Below are 19979 nucleotides of genomic sequence, written 5' to 3'. Positions count from 1 at the left end.
TTTCTTCGCCTTTAGACAATAATTCTGATGGCAAAAGAACCAAACGGGATAGGTAAAAAAAAAAAATAAAAAAATAAAAAACTCAGCCAGTTAATGCGAGACAAATCCAGCTGCTCATTAAAGCTTTCTGGTTTGATCAGAAAATAAAACATTGGTCCATACACCTGAAAGTCCCAAAAATGCATTGTGTCTCGAGTCTATGGATGCATTTTGAGTAAAGACCGGCCCCCCAGATATTAAAGCCATAAAAGCCTTTGAATGAAAACAAACGCTGTTGTGACAGTGATGTACAGTCTTGTTGGTAAATGTATGATTTCTATTCATTTTACGTCAGATAAAAACTTTGGTTGTAAGCTTCAGATAATTATTTAATAACAGCCAGACATTTTAAATGAGAATAAGAAAGTATTTCTTTGTGCCCCCCTTTCCCTGTTAATGCCCTACCTGGCCCCCTGACAAAACTTTGCTAGATCCGCCCCTGCACAGTTACCAGCTGTCAGCTACATAGAAAAGGATCCTGGTGTTATTTGTCTCTCAGAAACAGTTCATAACTTCCCTTCAACCCATTCATGTCACCTAAAAGGTAAACCTGTTTCTCCATCACCTGTTCAGCTCTGATGATTCAGTAAGGACATCTCCTGGTTTCATCTTCATGTTTCCCTCTCACCAGATATACAAACCATCATGACCAGCAGCTTTACAGCTGTGGCTCCAGCAAACATCAGCTGATACTAGAAATTAATATTAAATAAATTCTAACAACAGCTGATCAAGCTTAAACGTGCTGCTGTTGTTTAGTGTGACATCCGGCAGTTTCCTCTTTCTGGCGCAAAGTGGGCGATAAACAAACAAGAGAGAAAAGCTGATCAGCTGATCATTGGGACGATTCCGTTTGTACGGGACGGTTGGCAACTCTACTAACTAACCTTATGAATAAAATAAAGTTCACTATCAATAAAATCATAGCACCCGCCCAGCAGTATATAGATTCCGTCATGCTAGCTAGCACGCAGTACGAGTTATTGTAACTGACTGTAAAAAGTCAGCACAAGGAAAATAAACTCCACCTAAACTTGGTTTATATCTGACCCAGATAGACTGCAGATCATTAACTTCTTACCTGAAGTTTAGTTCACCTGACGCTCCGACCGGCGGCTGCCTCGGGTCTCTCCTCCTCCTGCCTCCCCTTCCCTCATCCACCTGCTGGTCTCCACCACTTGTTAATTTTACTGAATCTGTGGAAGCTACGCCATGGCCAACACCAAACAACTGAGTTATTTTTACACACCGACCAGCGTGTGGCCAATCCACCACCAAAAAAAATAAATAATAATAATAAAAAAAAATCACAGAGCAAATGCCCGGTATGCCCGATGGCCAGTCCAGCTATGGTCGTGCGTGCCATCAGTTAACCCTTGGCACGCGTGCCTAGGGTTGCCGACCCCTGTTCTAGAGGTTAAGATGGGGCTCAGTAGGACAGATAAAAGTCATTCAAAACATGAAAAGGTGTGAAGGTGTTTGTATTATCGTAATGTGGTTAGCCACAACAGAGCACTGTTATCAGTTGCACTGAAACTCTTAACATTCACCAAATCACAAGTGTTGTTTTGTTTCAGTCACATGCTAAAAAAGTGCATTTTGAGAAATTAATGAGCTTTGTCTTTTAAAATTACTCACAGACATAAATCTTTGGGCCTTCACTTAACCCTCACCATAACCTTAAAACACTTTGCAGCGTTGACAGCTTCAGTTTGACACACGTGGCACTGAATGGTCTGACCTTGAGGTGAATTCGTTGTGATCTTCACCTTGGGAAGATTGTAACATCTGGTTTCTATTTTCCCTCTTCTTACAGAAGTAATAAGGGTTCACTTTGCTGTTAGTAGGACTGCACTGAACGCTGTAAAAACCTTCTTTTTCATATGCTATACTACCAGGGAGGTTAGCAGCCAGAGGAAACCTCTTGGTAAAGCCGCTTCATTTTGACCTGCCACATATTTTGGGGGGTATTTCCTTCTCACTCTGTTTTAGTTTCCTGCTCCTTATCATATTATTACCATGAATCAAGCACTGTGCTTCCTGTGCGTTTTGTACTAACCAGTAGATAATTAAGTCTCATGCACATGCGATACCTTTGCTTTATATTAAACATATAAAGCTACATAAGCAATTTAGCTTTCTGTGAGCATTTTGCTCGTATGAATTCTACAGTGTGGAGGAAAAAAATTATTCTCACAGAGGATAATGTCTCTTGAAGCTCCTGCTACAGAAAACATAGTTTTCAACCTTGGCAAATGTCTGTGTAGGTTCTCAGTAATCCAGGTCATGGTGGTGCAAGGACCTTGGAAAGAAAGCAACTAGATTTCTTTCTTGTTTGTTGAAACTTCTTGAAGATGTTTCACCTCTCATCTGTTGTTAATGGTTAAAACAGCTATGACTTTACAAAATAAAATATTTATGACAGAGTGGGAAACAGTTATGCATTCAATCAAAAATTACTTCAACATCAAATTCACACAAATTAAACCTGTGAAATGTCTCGTTTCATTTAACCACAGGCTTATTGATCATGTCAAGTTCATAAGTCTTTTGATGTGCTCCTCACATACAAGGTCTTAAATAATCAGGCCCCATCTTATCTTAATGACCTTGTAGTACCATATCACCCTATTAGAGCACTTTGCTCTCGCACTGCAGGCTTACTTGTTGTTCCTAGAGTATTTAAAAGTAGAATGGGAGGGAGAGCCTTCAGTTTTCACGCCCCTCTTCTATGGAACCAGCTTCCAGTTTGGATTCGGGAGACAGACAGTATCTCTACTTTTAAGATTAGGCTTAAAACTTTCCTTTTTGCTAAAGCATATAGTTAGGGCTGGACCAGGTGACCCTGAATCCTCCCTTAGTTATGCTGCGATAGACGTAGGCTGCCGGGGGATTCCCATGATGCATTGAGTTTTTCCTTTCCAGTCACCTTTCTCACTCACTATGTGTTAATAGACCTCTCTGCATTGACTCGTACCTGCTATTAATCTCTGGCTCTCTTCCACAGCATGTCTTTATCCTGTTTTCCTTCTCTCACCCCAACCGGTCGCAGCAGATGGCCGCCCCTCCCTGAGCCTGGTTCTGCCGGAGGTTTCTTCCTGTTAAAGGGAGTTTTTCCTTCCCACTGTCGCCAAAGTGCTTGCTCATAGGGGTCATATGGTTGTTGGGTTTTTCTCTGTATCTATTATTATAGGATCTACTGTACAATATAAAGCGCCTTGAGGTGACTGTTGTTGTGATTTGGCGCTATATAAATAAAATTGAATTGAATTTTGTAGTGAAGATGTTATGCATATCAAATTTCAAAAAAGCAAATAGGTCAGTAGGCTAACATGATTTTAGTATATAAATATATACAACATTTCATATCCAGTGTTGGGGAGTAACGGAATACATGTACCGCCGTTACGTATTCAGAATACAAAATATGAGTAACTGTATTCCGTTACAGTTACCGTTTAAAAAGGTGGTATTCAGAATACAGTTACTTTGTTGAAATAAATGGAATACATGGCGGTACTTCCCTGTTTCATATTGTCGCGGGTCAGACTGTTTGGGTTTGTTTGACAGCTACGTTCTGTTGTTCCAGGCGGCAGCGTTACGGTTGCCATGGTTACAGGGTGACGCGCTCTCTCTCTGCGTGTTTCCTGGGTGAGAGAGCGCTTTTTTGTTGTTGTTGTTGTGCTAAGCTAAAAGGCAGAATGCTACAGGCATAGCTCTAAAGCATGTAGCCTGATGGGCAGTGTAGTCCGTGCTGCAGCGAGAATGGACTGCCATACCCGTTATGTGTCTGTGAGCGAGGGAGGAGAGAAAGGAAAAGTCCGAGCTGTCACGGAGCAAAAACGGGAGCTGGAAGCATGTAAATATAATAATAACCACTGCAGCCAAGAAGAGTGCCTGAGGAGCCCATTTGTAAGTAAGCTATTAAGACTCAACTGTACACTGTGTTCGTGTTTTCCTCCGGAAAAATAAGTTCCGTTGGAGCAGCCTTTCAACGCCTCTCTGTCTCCCGCAAGCAAAGTTGACCCAGACAACAAAGTAAAGCTAGTTTTCGGCTACCAGCCCGACACGAACCCGACGTATTAGCCAGAGGTCCCTTTACTACGTTTCGGAGCCGCGGACCTTCAGTAACAGTAATAAATCACAGCAATAGGACATTCATGTAGTTGTAAACAGCATGATAATATATTAAGTATTCCAAAGTATTCAGAATACGTTACTCTCATTGAGTAACGTAACGGAATACGTTACAGAATACATTTTGGGGCATGTATTCAGTATTCTGTAGTGGAATACATTTTAAAAGTAACCTTCCCAACACTGTTCATATCGCCTGCTGCTGTTTTTATGTATTTACACCATTTCCAGACTGTGGCCACAGGTTGTGAACACTGATTGGGCTGCCACTAAGAAATGATACTCCACATGGAGATTTTCATCCGACTTCCATCTGACCCATTAAAACAATCCTGAATGGGCAATATTTGTAACCGATATTTGTTGAATACCAGTTTTTACATGGTTACTATGTCCCGCAATGTCTCATAGAGATGAAACTTATGAGACATTGTGGGACATAGTAGTACAAAATGCCCCTGGGGCACCAAACAGGCTAGGACCCCCCCTGATTGCAGTCACATTATGCAAGGTGTGAGTGAGGGTTAAAATGTTTGGGAAGGGATCCAAGACTGCATTGTATGTGGCTGATAGCTGGTGACATAAGCCAACACCTCTGGTTCACAATGGTTAGTGCATGTAGTAGGACATCCTCAGACAGGTGGATGTAGTTAACCAGGTACAGCAGGTCATCTACTGATACAGTCCTGATCAAAAGTTTAAGACCACTTGAAAAATGGCAAACAATCATATTTTGCATGGTTGGATCTTAACAAGGTTCCAAGTAAAGCTTCAACATGCAACAAGAAGAAATGGGAGTGAGACAAAACATTTTTGAGCATGAAATTTATTGAAAACAACACTTAAACTGAAACAGGCTGTTTTGCAGCTGATCAAAAGTTTAGGACCGCATGCCTTTAAAAGGCCGAATCTGTGCAAAAATGTGCATTCGTTGTAATTTTCTGTCAGGTAGACACACTGTCATGGCGTTCTGATGGCAAAGGCAAAAAAAGGTTCCCTTTTTGAACGTAGTCGGATTGTTGAACTGCATAAGCAGCGCCAAGGTGGGACACAGAAAAACAGTGATTTGGAATTTCTTAAATGATCCTGAGGGTTATGGAACAAAAAAGTCAAGTGGAGCCCGCAAAATAATTTCACCAGCACTGAGCCGGAGCATCCAATTGGCACTGGACGTTCACCGACTCAAATTAAGGCAGTTACTGTTGCTGACTGCAGCCCTATAATCATCAGACGTCATCTGGACTTTGGACTTTGCAGGAGAGCACCAAACATGGGACAATGAAAGGTGGAAGAAGGTTTTATTCTCTGATGAGAAAAATTTGAATCTTGATGGTCCTGATGGTTTCCAGTGTTGCTGGCATGACAAGCAGATACCACCTGGGATGTTTTCTACGCGCCATAGTGGAGAGGGTGCCATAATGGTCTGGGGTGCTTTTTTCTTCAGTGGAACAATGGAGCTTCAGGAGGTGCAGGGGCGTACAAGGGACTTCTTCCAGGAGAATAAGATCACTCTTTTGGACCATACTCCATGTACCCCTATATAAAAAGCTATTCCATAAATGCAATGCACAGCAAAGGAGAACCACCTCAACAGGACATGAATTAAAGCTCACACTTATTTTCAGACCTGGCTCATGTGAAGAATAGTGGTTGAACAACCCAATGAATCAGACCACCTCCAAAGGTGACAGTCCCAACAAAGGTTTTTTTTACTTGGAACTCTCTACCAGTTCTTTAAAAATCCTAAAGAAGTTGAGTTGCCTTATTTTCAGGCTCAAAAACTACCATGACCTGGATGACTGAGAACCAACACTAACAAAAACATTTCACTAGTGCTTATGCAAAGCATAAAAAACAGATACAGAAACCGTCCTTATTTGCTGCCTAATTATGTTTACTTTGTACTGCTTTTCAGAGAAAAATATTCTGGTGTAAAAGAAAGTCTTATTCTATGAAACCTCACCTTGAACCGGTTAAACCTGTGCTATGAACCAAAACTTAAGCAATACATGTCTGTTTTAATGCATAACATTGAGACATAATTGATGTAAACACACAGCCAACAAAAGGCTGGGAAATAAAAAAATGAGAATAAATGCAAAAAATAAATACATAAATAAATGAAGAAAACAAGTGAAAAAATCACATGAGAATATAGCAAACATGGTGTGCCGTTGGTACCCTGGCCTCAGTCCACTGTGCCCGATGGGGATGGTGGTGGCATCTCTTTCTGCCATTGACCTGCATCTGCTAGGGCTCTGTTTGTGCTGCAGGACAAGTAACAACCCTCTCTTTTTGTCAGGAGTTTTCTTCCAGTGGTATGACTATTATTTTCTTTATTATGTTTATTTTTTTCAGTTGCTTCTTTTATGTTATGCATATTAGATGTTTATATGCATTTACACATATACACACAGCTCCATATGCACATGCAAACACATACTGTACAGCTTCAACCGTTAACTACAAAATAAAGTTATCAAGTTAAAATGTATACAATTACATACATGTCAGCATCAACAATTAAAATAGTGTCTGCTTTAAATGCACCTTCTGAGTATGAGGCTGTTATTGTAGCAAAGCCATTTGTCCTTTGTATCTAAATCTGGGTGTATAATTAGATTTGTAAATATAAAGATAAATGTGTTAATCTGTAAGGAGATTTGTGAACATATACAGGAATCTGCAAATGTGCATTCACAGTGTGTGTGTAATCAGATTTGTAAATGTATAAACAAATCTGTAACATGCATAGAAATGAATGAGTGCAAAATCTTACAGTTTTGATTGAAGCCCTGAATATACAGACAAGTCATCAGTTACAACTTACTCAGCTTTTTGTTTGGCTGTCTGTTTACACAAGACTTTTGGGACATTTCTGCATTGGCAAATCCACAAATGTGTGGAGAGTTTCTGTAAGTCAAAGGTTCATTAACTCTGAGCTCAGGCTCGCAGACTCAAGCTGTCTCTTGCTCGGTATGTAGCATCAGGTGGCATGTTACTGACTGGCAGTACTGGTGGTTTTGCCAAAGTAAGGCAGATTCAGATAGATGAATGAATTTACCACATGCCATGCTACATGTTTATATTTTTTCAGTAGTTGCCATAAGTATTGGAGCTTGGTAAAAAAACAAAATGTTCTCCTCAAGTAGCAACAGCTGTGACTGTTTCATTCAAAGTTACTCAGAAAGCTCTTACATCCAATGTCAAAGTGGAGATCAAGTGATAGAAAGGAGCTAGCTGAAGCAGTTAGCTAAAAAGCTCACTGTATATGATTAAGTGGAAATCTAACTAGAAGCCAACATGATGTTGTCATGGCTGTGTCCAGTCAGGCAGGATGATAGACCCAATTGCAGGAAGCCAAAGTAAACTAAAAAAAACCCTCAGCTTTATTGCTGACACGAGTAAATACAAAACTGAACTGGACAACCTAGGAACACCACTATGAACAAAACACACAGGCAGGTATGATGGTACGACACCACACTGAACGGTGAAAAACATAGACAATAAATACAAGAGGTAAATGAGGGAATAAGGGCCAGGAGGAAAACACAGTTGACACTAATTAAATAGGCGAGACCAGGCGAGACTACATTGACATGAGACCTGGACCTTTAAAGTAAAACAGGAAATACAACCGGCACTGGGGCACGGACTTGATACTATACAGAGGGGACACAGAGGATAGGGACAAGAGTGACATGAGGAGCACAGGAACCAAAACCTAAGAACCAAAAATACAAAACCATGATGAAAACAAAGAACAATAATAATACAAATGTTAACACTGGGTCACCAACCCAGGACCATTACAGATGTGCCTGAAACCCACATTATATCCTTAGTGGAGGATATCAAAGTTCATCTGTATTAGCTTTCAGCCTACACAGAACATTACAAGTCTGGTTTCAAAAAAGTAAGTTTAATTCATGAGCACTTCAGCAGACTTGTACATTTGTAGAACTGAATATGAAGTAAAATATGATTATTGCTATTGTAAATATTGGCTTAATCTTTTTGCAGTAAAACTAGTCATAAAACCACCATTTTATATCCTCTGTTCTCTGTAAATCAAAAAGAAGGTGAAGAGCTCAGCATGCTTGGCTCAGATACATTTTACTTTCATGTAAACCTTCATATACTGTCATGATTCCTGATGTAAAAAGTGTTTTCAGTGTCATTTTATTAATTGGCTTTATACGGTCCAGTTTGAATTGTACGGAATTTCCAAAAACTATTAAAAATGACCACAGACTTACTCTGTAGTGTTTATAAAGAATGTTCAACTTCCCGTCTAAGAGTCCTGCATTTGGGTCCCTCCTCCTGCCTGCCACACAGCAACCAAACAACCAAGTTACAACAAATCCACCAGAGATCAGATAGCTTGCAATGGAGTTTTATACAAATCTGTTTTCAAAAGCTACACATGATGAAGCAGTGGTAGCAGAACTTCTTCAAGGGCTTCCTCAACTCACTTCAGAGGATCAGGAGACTTTAAACACAGACTTGACATTGGAGGACATTGGTATTAAGACATTGGGATTATTTAAAGGTAATGACCAATTTCAGAAAAAGAACTGGGAAGGTATATGGGGAAAAAGTTGAGTCCAAGTTGTCTAAATGAAAATGGTTGCTACCCGAAGCTGTCCTATAGGGGTAGAGCTCTAATTTTCAATAATCTGGTTGCCTCATCTCTGTGCCACAAGCTTGTAGTGTTGGTTCCATCTGCTGGGCTGGTTAAAGATGTTCAGTGTCTCATTGTGAATTTTTTCTGGTCTGGTCAGCACTGGCTAAAGGCATCTGTACTCTTTTTTCTTGTGTCAGAGGGGGGACAAGGACTTATAGATATCATGGCCAAGACCTCTGCATTCACACACACCGCTCAGAAGCTGCTTTATGGATGTAGTTACTGTTGGCTGCCTTTAGCTCCACTGCTTCTCCAGAAAGCTGGACGTCTTGGACTGGACAAGCATCTGATTTTGCTTAATACACCGATTTGACAGGTTTAACACCGTTTTATCTTTCAGTGTTGGATGCTTGGAAAATGTTGAAGATTTTCCGTGATCCTGACCCTAGACCTGGCCTGTGGCTTTTTGAGGAACCATTGTTTCACAATAATTTTGTTGCACGGGACTGTTTGATGTCAACACCCACAATAAGGACCAAGTTTAGAGAAGGAGGAATCCAACCAACCATGGTTTTCACAGTAGAGTTTAAATAGGGTTAAAAACGAGGGTTTTAGTCGATTGTGGCCCAATGTGAAAAGTATGCCAGATGCCAGATTCTTCACTTCATCCATGTAGGCCGCCTCATCGTTGTTGGAGATGGCACCCAACACCACTGTGTCGTCAGCAAACTTTACAATGGTGTTGGAGCTGTGGGTGGCCACACAGTCTGAAGTGTAGAGGGAGTAGAGCAGTGGCGAGAGGACACATCCCTGTGGTGCTCCTGTGTTGATGGTGATGCTGTTAGAGATGCATCTACCCACCCTCACCACCTGAGTTCTGCCAGTGAGGAAGTCACTGGCATGCACACAGATGGCTGTTGAGTCCCAGATCCCTGAGCTTTGTGAACAGTCTGCTGGGCACTATTGTGTTAAACGCTGAACTGTAATCAACGAACAGCATTCTCACATAGTTACCCTGTTTCTTGTCCACGTGGCTGAGGGTGGTGTGCAGGACATGGGCGATGGCGTCCTCTGTGGATCTGTTGGGTCGGTAGGCGAACTGGAACGGATCTGTGTCTGGGATGGAAGAGGAGATGATGTTCTTCAGCAGCCTCTCGAACACCTTCATTACTACCGAGGTCAGTGCAACTGGCCGGTAATCATTCAGGGATAAGGGTTTGCTGTTCTTGGGCACAGGGATGACGGTGGATGTTTTGAAGCATGTGGGGACCACAGACTTCGCCAGGGACTCGTTGAAGATGGAAGTGGACACACCTGCTAGCTGGTCAGCACAGCAGCGCAGCAGACGGCCGGTGATGCCGTCTGGCCCCGCCTCTTTCCTTGTGTTCACTCTCCTCAATGCCGCTCGGACGTCGTGCTCCCCAATGCTGATCACCGGTCTCTCGCTGATGACGTCACTGTCCTCGGTAGTCAGGCGGTAGTTAGCTTTAGCCGCCTGGCTAACCTCGAAATGGGTGTAGAACTGGTTCAGCTCGTTGGTGAACGCAGAGTCGGCGTTGATCGGCGCAGTGTCCCTGGCTTTGTAATCTGTAATGGTGCGTAGTCCGTGCCACATACTCCGTGTGTCGCCCTGGTGGAAGTGAGACTCAACGCGCTCCCGGTACCGGCGTTTGGCATCTCTCACCGCGCGCCGCACGCCGTATGAGGCCGCTTTGTACGCGCTCATATCGCCAGTGGTGAGACCTGCATTGTAGATGGCGGTCCTGACATTCACTGCAGCGTGGGTGGGTGGGTTCTTTTACATTTTGAGAGAAGCCAATTGAGTCTAATAACAGATCAAATGCCATGTTGAGGCTGCTATTTTTAGCATCTACATGAATGTTAAAATCACCCACAATAATTATTTTATCTGAGCGGAGCACTAAATCAGATAAAAAGTCTGAGAAATCAGAGAGAAACTCTGTGTAAGGCCCAGGTGGACGATAGAGGATAACGAATAAGACTGGTTTCTGAGTTTTACAGCTAGGGTGGACAAGGCTAAGCATCAGGCTTTCAAATGAATTACAAGTCTGTCTTGGTTTTTGGTTGATTAATAGGCTGGTGTGAAAAATTGCTGCCATACCGCCCCCTCGGCCTGTGCTTCGAGGTTTCTGGTAGTTAGAATGACTTGGGGGTGTTGATTCATTTAAACAAACATAATTAACATAATCATCCTGCTGCAACCAGGTTTCTGTAAGGCAGAGTAAATCGATTTGTTGATCAATTATTAAGTCATGTACTAACAGAGACTTGGAGGAGAGAGACCTAATATTTAATAATCCACATTTCACTGTTTTACTCTTTGGTTCAGATGTGGATACTGTATTGTTCTTTCTTTGTGATTTTTTATGTTTAAGTTGTTTATTGCTGGTTTTTAGTTTGTTTTTTGTCTGTTTGGGGGCTGACACAGTCTCTATGGAAATGGGTTTTGGGGGGGGTAGCAGGAGGAGAGAAGCTGCAGAGAGGCATGTAAGACTGCAACTCTGCTTCCTGGTTCCAACTCTGGATAGTCATATTTTGGGGGCTTAATAAATTTGTCCATATTTCTTGAAATGAGAGCTGCTCCATCCAAAGTGGGATGGATGCCGTCTCTCCTAACAAGACCAGGTTTCCTCCAGAAGGTTTGCCAATTATCTATGAAGCCCACATCGGGGGGGGGCTTCTGTTTAAGACTATGCTTCCTCCTCACTGTCACCAGCCACCCTGTTTCCCCAGCTGCTTGGGGTCTGCCGGAGAACAGCTAGCGGGGCCTATGCTATCTTCGGCTGCACCAGCTACAGGGGCATGGCTAGCTACGGGTGACTCAAGAGTGCAAAGCTGAGTCTCCAATTCAGTAATCCTGGTCTCCAGAGCTGGAAATATCCTACATTTGTTACAAGTATCATTACTGCTAAAGGAGGCCAAGGAGTAACAAAACATCTGACACAATGAGCAGGAAAGTGCAGGAGGGACAGGTGAAGAGGCCATGTTGCTAGCGAGTTGGCTACAAGCTAAGCTAAGCTAGCGGAACAGTAAAGACACAATGAGTGAGTACTTTGGCTATAAATTAGGTAGTTAGTACACAGAAAGTGTGCTTCGAATGAAGCACGTAAGGATTATACTATGAAAAAAGAAGGTATCTAAAAGTTTTTAATTAAATTGCTAAGCAGATAAGCTACTCAAAAACACCACTGTGTGTTGAGCAGGAACAGGAAGTGATACTCTACCGCAGAGCGAGCGAACACTGGACCAGCTCCTTATCCTCTCAAGGATAAGAAGGATCAAGGATTAGTCGCACGTGCATGGGCCAAGGGCAAGTGAGAGAGAGAGAGAGAGAGAACGAGAACAAAACAAAAACACATGTAGCCTTGTCACGCCGACCGGGTAGGCACAGGGACCATAACACTCAGTGAATCACTCACTGCGTAACAGTGCAAAAGAGATGTGGAGTTGCAGTGTAAAATATACAAATGCTATTGAGATCCTTTTTAATAGCAGTATGCCAGAAGATAATTAGGGGTCAAAAACTCTATAATGCCTTTGAAACTTTGTTTGTGTGGCAGTCAGCTACAACACTGCCAAAAACCTTAACACTGTGAAATAGAGCTTACACTTGTGATTTATTTGTATTTATTTATTTTTTGCCCAAACATGAGCTTTTACATGTTTGTAAATGCTCATGTTTGCATTTCCAAAAACGATGATTTACAAAGATAGAACAAACTCAGTAATGTTCTGACTCTGGACTACTGAAGAAACGTCTCATAGTGAATTGAAAGGGTTATTTAGATTCACAGAGAGAAGATGACATAAAAAGGGGGAGAGATGTAAGTGCAAAATGATTAAAGTATTGCTGTCTCTTTGTACCTGGTGAAATGAAGTTCTTGAAGATGTTTTTTTTTTTTTTTTCCATTATAAAACCAAAACCAGAGCATGCAATCTCTAAACATTCCAATCTGTCTTTTCTCTTTACATATAGCTGCACTAGAGTAATGAATGCACACAAAGGCACAAAGAACATCCTTAAAAAATACAATGTAGACAACATAGTTGGCTTCATAAGGCAGAAAAAACAGGGGGGAAAAATGATTGTTAGCCTTTTGAAGAAGTAAAATAAACTTCAGAATCTACAGTCATGTGAAAAAGGAAGTGCACACTCACAGAGATTTTATGTATTTTATGTATATAAAAAATATCTTGTCATTACCAAGTTCTAAAATTTGATGAAAACAACCTAATACAAAAAATGTTGTCATTTATTGAGAATGCAAATACAGTGTGTGTGAAGATGTACATCCTTACTTCTTCCATGGCAATTAAAAGGGTTTCACCAGATACTGAAAATCAAATGCACTTAAAAACTGATTAATCAGCAATTAGACTCTTAACTCTTTAATAGAATAAGTTTTTGCAGTTTGCTGATCTGGAGCATTCAGGCATGAGTAGCTTAATGCCAAGGAGAAAAGACATCAGCAGTGATCTTAGAGAAGAAATTGCTATTGCCCATTCATTTATAAAGCCTTTTCCAGACAATTTCAAATCCATCAGTCTACACTGAGGAAGATTATTCAAAAGTAGAAAACATTCAAGAGAGTTTCCAGTCTTCCCAGGAGTGGACGCTCCAGTAAATTCATTCCAAATCTGACTGTGTGATGCTTAGAAAAACTGCATAAAGCCCATAAGTTACATTTCAGACTCCACAGTTAGCATAATGCAAAATCTTAAAATTCACAACACAAACACAACTTCAAGAATATTGTGTCTTAAGCAGGTGAGAGCAAAGTGGAGATTCTTGGCCATGTTGCACAGCGCCACTTTTGGCAACAAACAGTATAGAAGCACCAACATGTCATGCCAACCTTCAAGCACAGAGGTGGAGGGGTGCTGATTTAGGCTTGTTTTGCAGCTGCAGAACCTGGATGCTAGTACTGTTCGATACTGCATTTACTGTATTTGCTGCCAAGTAAAAACAGGGCCAGTATTGCCAATGCTTTTAACTTATAAATGCAGGGTCTGTAGGGGAGAGCAGTCTGTCATGGCTTATGAGAGATATAGTGCATACATAAAACAGATATGGCAATCAACACAAAAAGGTTCAAGGTTCATGTTTTATAGAGCATGTTTGAGGTATATGTTTTTAATTTACAAAAAATAATTAATTGAACACAAATCAGTGGGCTAAAAAATACTAAATGTTACACCGCTGAAATGATGGGCCAACTCATCTCCTGTGCAACATATTTATTTTTACAGAAAAACTGTAAAAACAGAAAAATGTCTGATTAAGCAGTTCTTTCGGTGCGCAGGCCGTACGCTGCCTCTTCACCACTGACACTACTTCTTCTAGTGTAGCAAACAAGTAACTTATACAGTTCTATATGCATATGCACCACATCTATAAACTGGTTAAATCACAAAAATACATCTTATTACACACATGAATAACACAGTGAACTCTCATTAGTTTTATCTTGTTTTTACTACTGTCTTAATCTATTTATGAACCTGTCTTCTTAACTGTATTTATTAAACTAGATCTCTTTCAAATAAATGTTTTTCTTAACATATTTTTACAGCATTCACTTTTCATGAACTAAACATATATCAATTGACATTTTCTCTTATTGTGCAAAACATATATCTTGTGGCTTTAACCCAAAAATACACCTGCAATGAACTCACAAACTTTCGGTACGGTCTAACACTTGGATCGGTACAGGCTAACAACTGGACCAACTTGGAAATTAGCTCTTTAGCTTAACATTCGGCACAAACGACATTTATCATTAATCGTCACTGCTGTCTGTCACTTTTATAACCTCTGTTTCATATTATCAACCACCCAGCTTACCTGTAAAAACAGAAAAATGTCTGATTAATCAGTTCTTTTCGATTAGCGCAGGCCGTGCGCTGCCTCTTCACCACTGACACTACTTCTTCTAGTGTAGCGTCAGCTACCGATGCGTACAGGACTGAGCGCCCTCTGCTGGTGGAACTTGTACAACAGTAAAACTGACATTGCACTGGCCTTAACTAAAAGAAAGTGTCTCTGAGCATAAAATAAAATGGGGGGCTACTATTTTCATGTCTCTATCTTTAACATTGTGCCACACTCTCCCCCACAAAATTAAATGTCTCCTGACATTTCCCTCTGCATCATCTATTGAACCATAGCTTTAACACACTCCCACAGCCCATGGCCTCCAGAAGCCATTACAGTCAATCACCTGAGCCGTAGTCACTGAACAGTTCCTCTGAACCAAAGTCGGCTGACCTAAAGTGTCATAGCTCAGTACAGTTGGTTGCGGTCTTTGTCTTTGAGGTCGCTGCCTCACAGAGGCAGTCTCACAACCAGTTGCAGCTAGAATGTCAGTCACAGCATCACCACTCAGTGGTCTGTCATTGTCAGGGTCAGGGCCTTGGATCTGCCCAGGCACAGTCTCTTCGCTCTGTAGCGGCAAATCCTCTTCTTGACAGTGGAGACTCAGATGAGGCTGGAAGGACTCTGCCAAAGGGTTAAGCGGAGTCTGCCTTTGTCGTCTCCCTGGAACTGGCCTGAGGTACCACTGGAAGGTGCCACTGTCGTCATCATCCGATGTGTCGCCATTCCCTGGCTGCTGCTGTCTACGCGGAGGTCTGAACTTCTTCCTTGTCACCGTTGGAGAGTCTTTTTGGGGCTGAACAGTCTGTGTTGATGGCTTCTCAAGTGGCAGGAAGTCACAGGGCAGTAGGAGATTTCTGTGCACCACTTTATCTCTGCCTTGGCCATTTTCAGGGCTGATCACATACACTGGACTGTCATCTGCTTTCCTCTCCCTCACTTTGTAGACTTGGTTCTCCCAAAAGGACAGGATCTTTGCGGGACCACCTCGAGGAGTGAGATTTCGGAGGAGCACTCTATCCCCAGGCTGAAGATCTCTCCCTTTAACTTTCTTGTCGTAGTACGCTTTGCTTCGAGCAGCTTCCTTGGTAGCAGTTTGAGAAGCCACTGTGTACGCCTCCTGCATTCTCTTTTTCCAGCAGCTAACATAGTCATCATAGTCCACATGAGCTTCATCCCTTTTCAGGTCGAAAAGCAAGTCGATGGGCAGGCGTGGGGAACGTCCGAAGATGAGGTAATATGGAGCGTAGCCTGTTGCCTCATTCTTCGTACAGCTGTACGCATGGACGACTTTAGCTAGCGACTCTTTCCAATCATCCTTCTCCTTGTCCTCCAGGGTCCGCAACATGGACAGCAGGGTGCGGTTGAATCTCTCCACCTGTCCATTACCCTGTGGGTGGTAGGGTGTTGTGTGGGAGCCCTGGATACCAGAGAGTTCTTTCAGTCTTGCCATGAGTTTGTTTTCAAACTCCTTGCCCATGTCGTGGTGTAGTCTGGTCGGGAAGCCGAACTTGAGTGCAAAGTCATTGAAGAGCTTGTCAGCGACTGTTTTAGCTGCTTTGTTCTTCGTTGCATAGGCTTGGGCAAACCTCGTGAAGTGATCCATGACAACAAGTATATACTCGTAGCCCTGCTTACACTTTTCCAGGTGAAGGAAGTCTATGGACACCAGCTGGAATGGGTAAGTGGACTGGATCGGGGACAAAGGTGCACGGGCCTGCTTACTCGGTTTCTTCTTCTTGAGACACTCACATTCTTCTGTAACAAAGTGGTCAACCTCTTTCGCCATCTGCGGCCAGTAGAACCTGTCTCGAATCAGGTCGAGCGTTCTTTCCACCCCTAAATGGCCCATGTCTTGGTGGAGTTCTTTAAAAACCATGGGACGATAGGCTTTAGGGACCAGTAGCTGCTCTCGGCGTGATGTTTGGCGGCGCGGGACACCATTCTGGTCGACGCCAAGCTTCAACCACTGCTTGAGTAGTGCAGCTACTGCAGGATGCTCTGACTTCACCTCAGTTCTACTCGGTCTTCTACCCAGCGACTTATACCAGAGCACTCTTGCCAGAACTTCATCTGCTTCCTGGGCTCTGCGTATCTGGTCTGGTGTAAAAGACCGCGTAGTGTCAGAATCTTTGATTAATTTCAGAGCACTCACCTGGATAACTCCAACACCTTGGCAAGGGTCTCTCTCCTCCACCGTTACAGACTCCATTGATGCGCTTATGGCTTCCTGTCCAACTTCAGCTGTACAGCTCTTCATGTAGCTGTCAATGTCCAGCGGCATTCGCGACAGGCCATCAGCATCTGCGTTGGTCTTGCCTGGACAGTAGCGGATGGTGAAGTTGTAGCTGGCCAGCTCCGCGACCCATCTGTGACCTGTGGCGTTAAGCTTTGCAGTAGTGAGCACATATGTGAGTGGGTTATTATCAGTGTACACCACAAACGATGGGGCATGGTACAGATAATCCCGGAAACGTTCACAAATCGCCCACTTCATAGCCAAAAACTCTAATTTGCCAGAGTGCAGGTGGTACTTTTTCTCTGCTGGACTCAGAGTGCGGGAGCCATATGCTATGACTCTCATCTTGCCTTGCTGCCACTGGTACAAAACAGCACCTAGCCCAACCTGTGATGCATCACAATGTAACACAAAAGGCTCTGTGAAGTCGGGGTACCCGAGAATGGGGGGTCTTGTAAGTGCATCTACAAGCTGGTTCAATGTCTCTTGGTGGGAGGTCGTCCACTGAACGGGCGCCCGTGATGGTAAGTGGCCTTTACTTTTCTTCATCTCCTTTTTGAACTTGTTGGCTGAGACTGGAGCAGAGTTCTCAGAAGATGGAGGGCTGAGCAGGCTGTAGAGTGGATGGGCTACACGGGAGAAGTTGGGGATGAAAGGCCTGTAATAAGAGAGGAAACCAAGCATTTGACGTACCTCTCCGACGGTTGCAGGTGTCTTTTCCTTTAGCGCCATCACCGGGGCCAACTCTGCCGGGTCCATTGTGTAGCCTTCACCTGTTACCAGCTTTCCCAGAAACTTGACACTTCGCCTGAACAGTTCACATTTCTTTGGGGTCAGCTTAACACCATGCTCTCTGTAACGCTGGAGGACAAGGCGGATATGTTCCAAGTGTTCATCAAAGCTGCTGCTGTGCACCAGGTTGTCGTCCAGGTATGGGAGGCAGATAGTGTCTCTGAGGCCTGCCATACAGTGTTCCATGCTCCTCTGGAACTCAGCGGGTGCAGAGCTCAGGCCAAAGGGAATGCGTACCCACTGATAGAGCCCCCAGGGTGTGATGAAGGCGGTTAAGGGGCGGCTTTCTTCATCCAAGAAACCCTGGTGGTACGCCTTACCCTGGTCTAACACAGAAAACCAGGAGCTCCCCAGAGCATCCAACATGTCTTGGATCCTTGGGATTGGATGGCGGTCTGGGACTGACTTGCGGTTGAGCTCCCTAAAGTCACAACAAAGGCGGAGGTGCCGTCTTTCTTGCGGGACGCACACCACAGGTGATGAGTAGGGGACCGTGATGGTGTGATCCAGCCTTTGTTAAGCAGGTCTTGCAAATACTCTTTCACTTCGTTGTGCAGGGGTTTTGGGATGGACATGTAAGTCTTTTTCACAGGATTTGTGTCATGGAGGCTTATATGCATCCTCAGGGATGGTATGCAGCCAACATCGTCACTGTCATATGCAAACGCCTCACATTCCTCTCGCAACATCTTCCTCGCAGCCGCTCGCTGATTTTCATCCAGATGCTGGAGATCCACTGGTGGGTCCCATGACTTTGGTCTCTGTTGGTTCTCTCGTGTCTGTGTGTTACTCGGGTTGTGTGACTGTAGCCCTGTACCACTTTTGTTCTCTTGTGCCAGCTCGTTTACTTTAGTCTGTATGCCAGCAGCGTATACAGTCTTTACTGGTTCAAGGTATCCAACCACTTTACGGCTGTCCAGATAAATGGTGTGGTCTGTAGTGTTAGTCACAGGGATGGGCACATATGGTACTTTTCTGTCTGGGATTTTCACCAGTATATCATTGACTATTACGCCCTCTGGTGGTGGGTCAGCCCCATCAGATAGAAAGAGCATGTCTTGGCCCCGGGCATGTAAACTAACGTGTGCCCGTACATAAACTGTGGTGACTTGGTTCGCTGACAAAGGCACTCTTCTTACACCAGTCCTTACCACACCTGTCTCTGTGCCATCACTGCTGTTCTGCACAAGCTTGACAACATTATGTGCAGTGCGTACAGTTATTTCAAATGCTTTACTCACATAGTGTGCAAGCTGTTTTCTTCCTCCTTTGGTTTTTACTTCTTCCTGGTTCACAATAGCTTCAATGACATTGTAGCCGATGATGGGATCACTGGCCACAGCCGGGTCACTGGATACCAATATTGGAACTTGCAGCTCACTAGTTGGAGACAAATCACTGCCTAGTCTGAAGCTGACTTCTATCCAGCCAATGTAGGGAATGGGTGTGTCATTTGCAGCAAACACTGTGAGCGTCTCATTGTCTAACAGTTCTGAAACGGGTCTGACGACAGTGTGAGGGAGGTGGTTTTGCCGCCAGTTTTCATTTACTATGCTGGACTGTGCCCCTGAATCCCACAACACCTTAGCTGGGTGATTGTCCATAAAACAGTTCACAGTACATCTGTTTCCCACTAGGCTTACTAACCATGACTTTCGTTGAGGGGGTAAATAGTGAACCTCAGTTACCGCTGATGGGACACTAGCTGCAGTTTCTTTGGAGGATGTTGGTGGGCTTGGCTGTTCGTTATGGGACCGTGGGCTTTGGACTACTGTTGGTCCCATCTCAGTAGTCCCTCCCCGTTTCCCGATGACAGCCTCGGTGCTCGGCATCCACGGGAGTAGTGGCCCTCTCGCCCACATTTGAAACAGTGCAGGCAGTTCTCTCCTTTCCCCTCTTCTTTGCACTTTTTACAGCCTTTTTCTCGTTGCTTTGGTGCCATGGTGCGGTGACTGGTTTCCATAGCAGCCATAAACATTTGTTTCATCTCTTTACGTAGTTCTTCTATAATCTGCTGCGTGTCTGACTTAGTCTCTTTATTTTTCACTGTTGTCATGGCCACTGTAGCGGGGGATTCTCTAGGTTTGGAGGGACTCTGAGCAGATGTTAGGGCTGTTTGGCATTCTGTTTGGAGCTCTTGGACCTTGGGAATCTTGGCTGCAGTGGACCTTTTCCGTTTCTCAAATCTTTCATTTTCTAGCTTTGAAACTTCATTGACTTTCTCAATCAGTTCTTCATCTGTT

The sequence above is a fragment of the Oreochromis aureus genome, linkage group 22, assembly GCF_013358895.1.
Source record: "Oreochromis aureus strain Israel breed Guangdong linkage group 22, ZZ_aureus, whole genome shotgun sequence".
In the NCBI taxonomy this organism is placed as follows: Eukaryota; Metazoa; Chordata; class Actinopteri; order Cichliformes; family Cichlidae; genus Oreochromis; species Oreochromis aureus.
Note: the sequence above shows the minus strand (reverse complement) of the source record.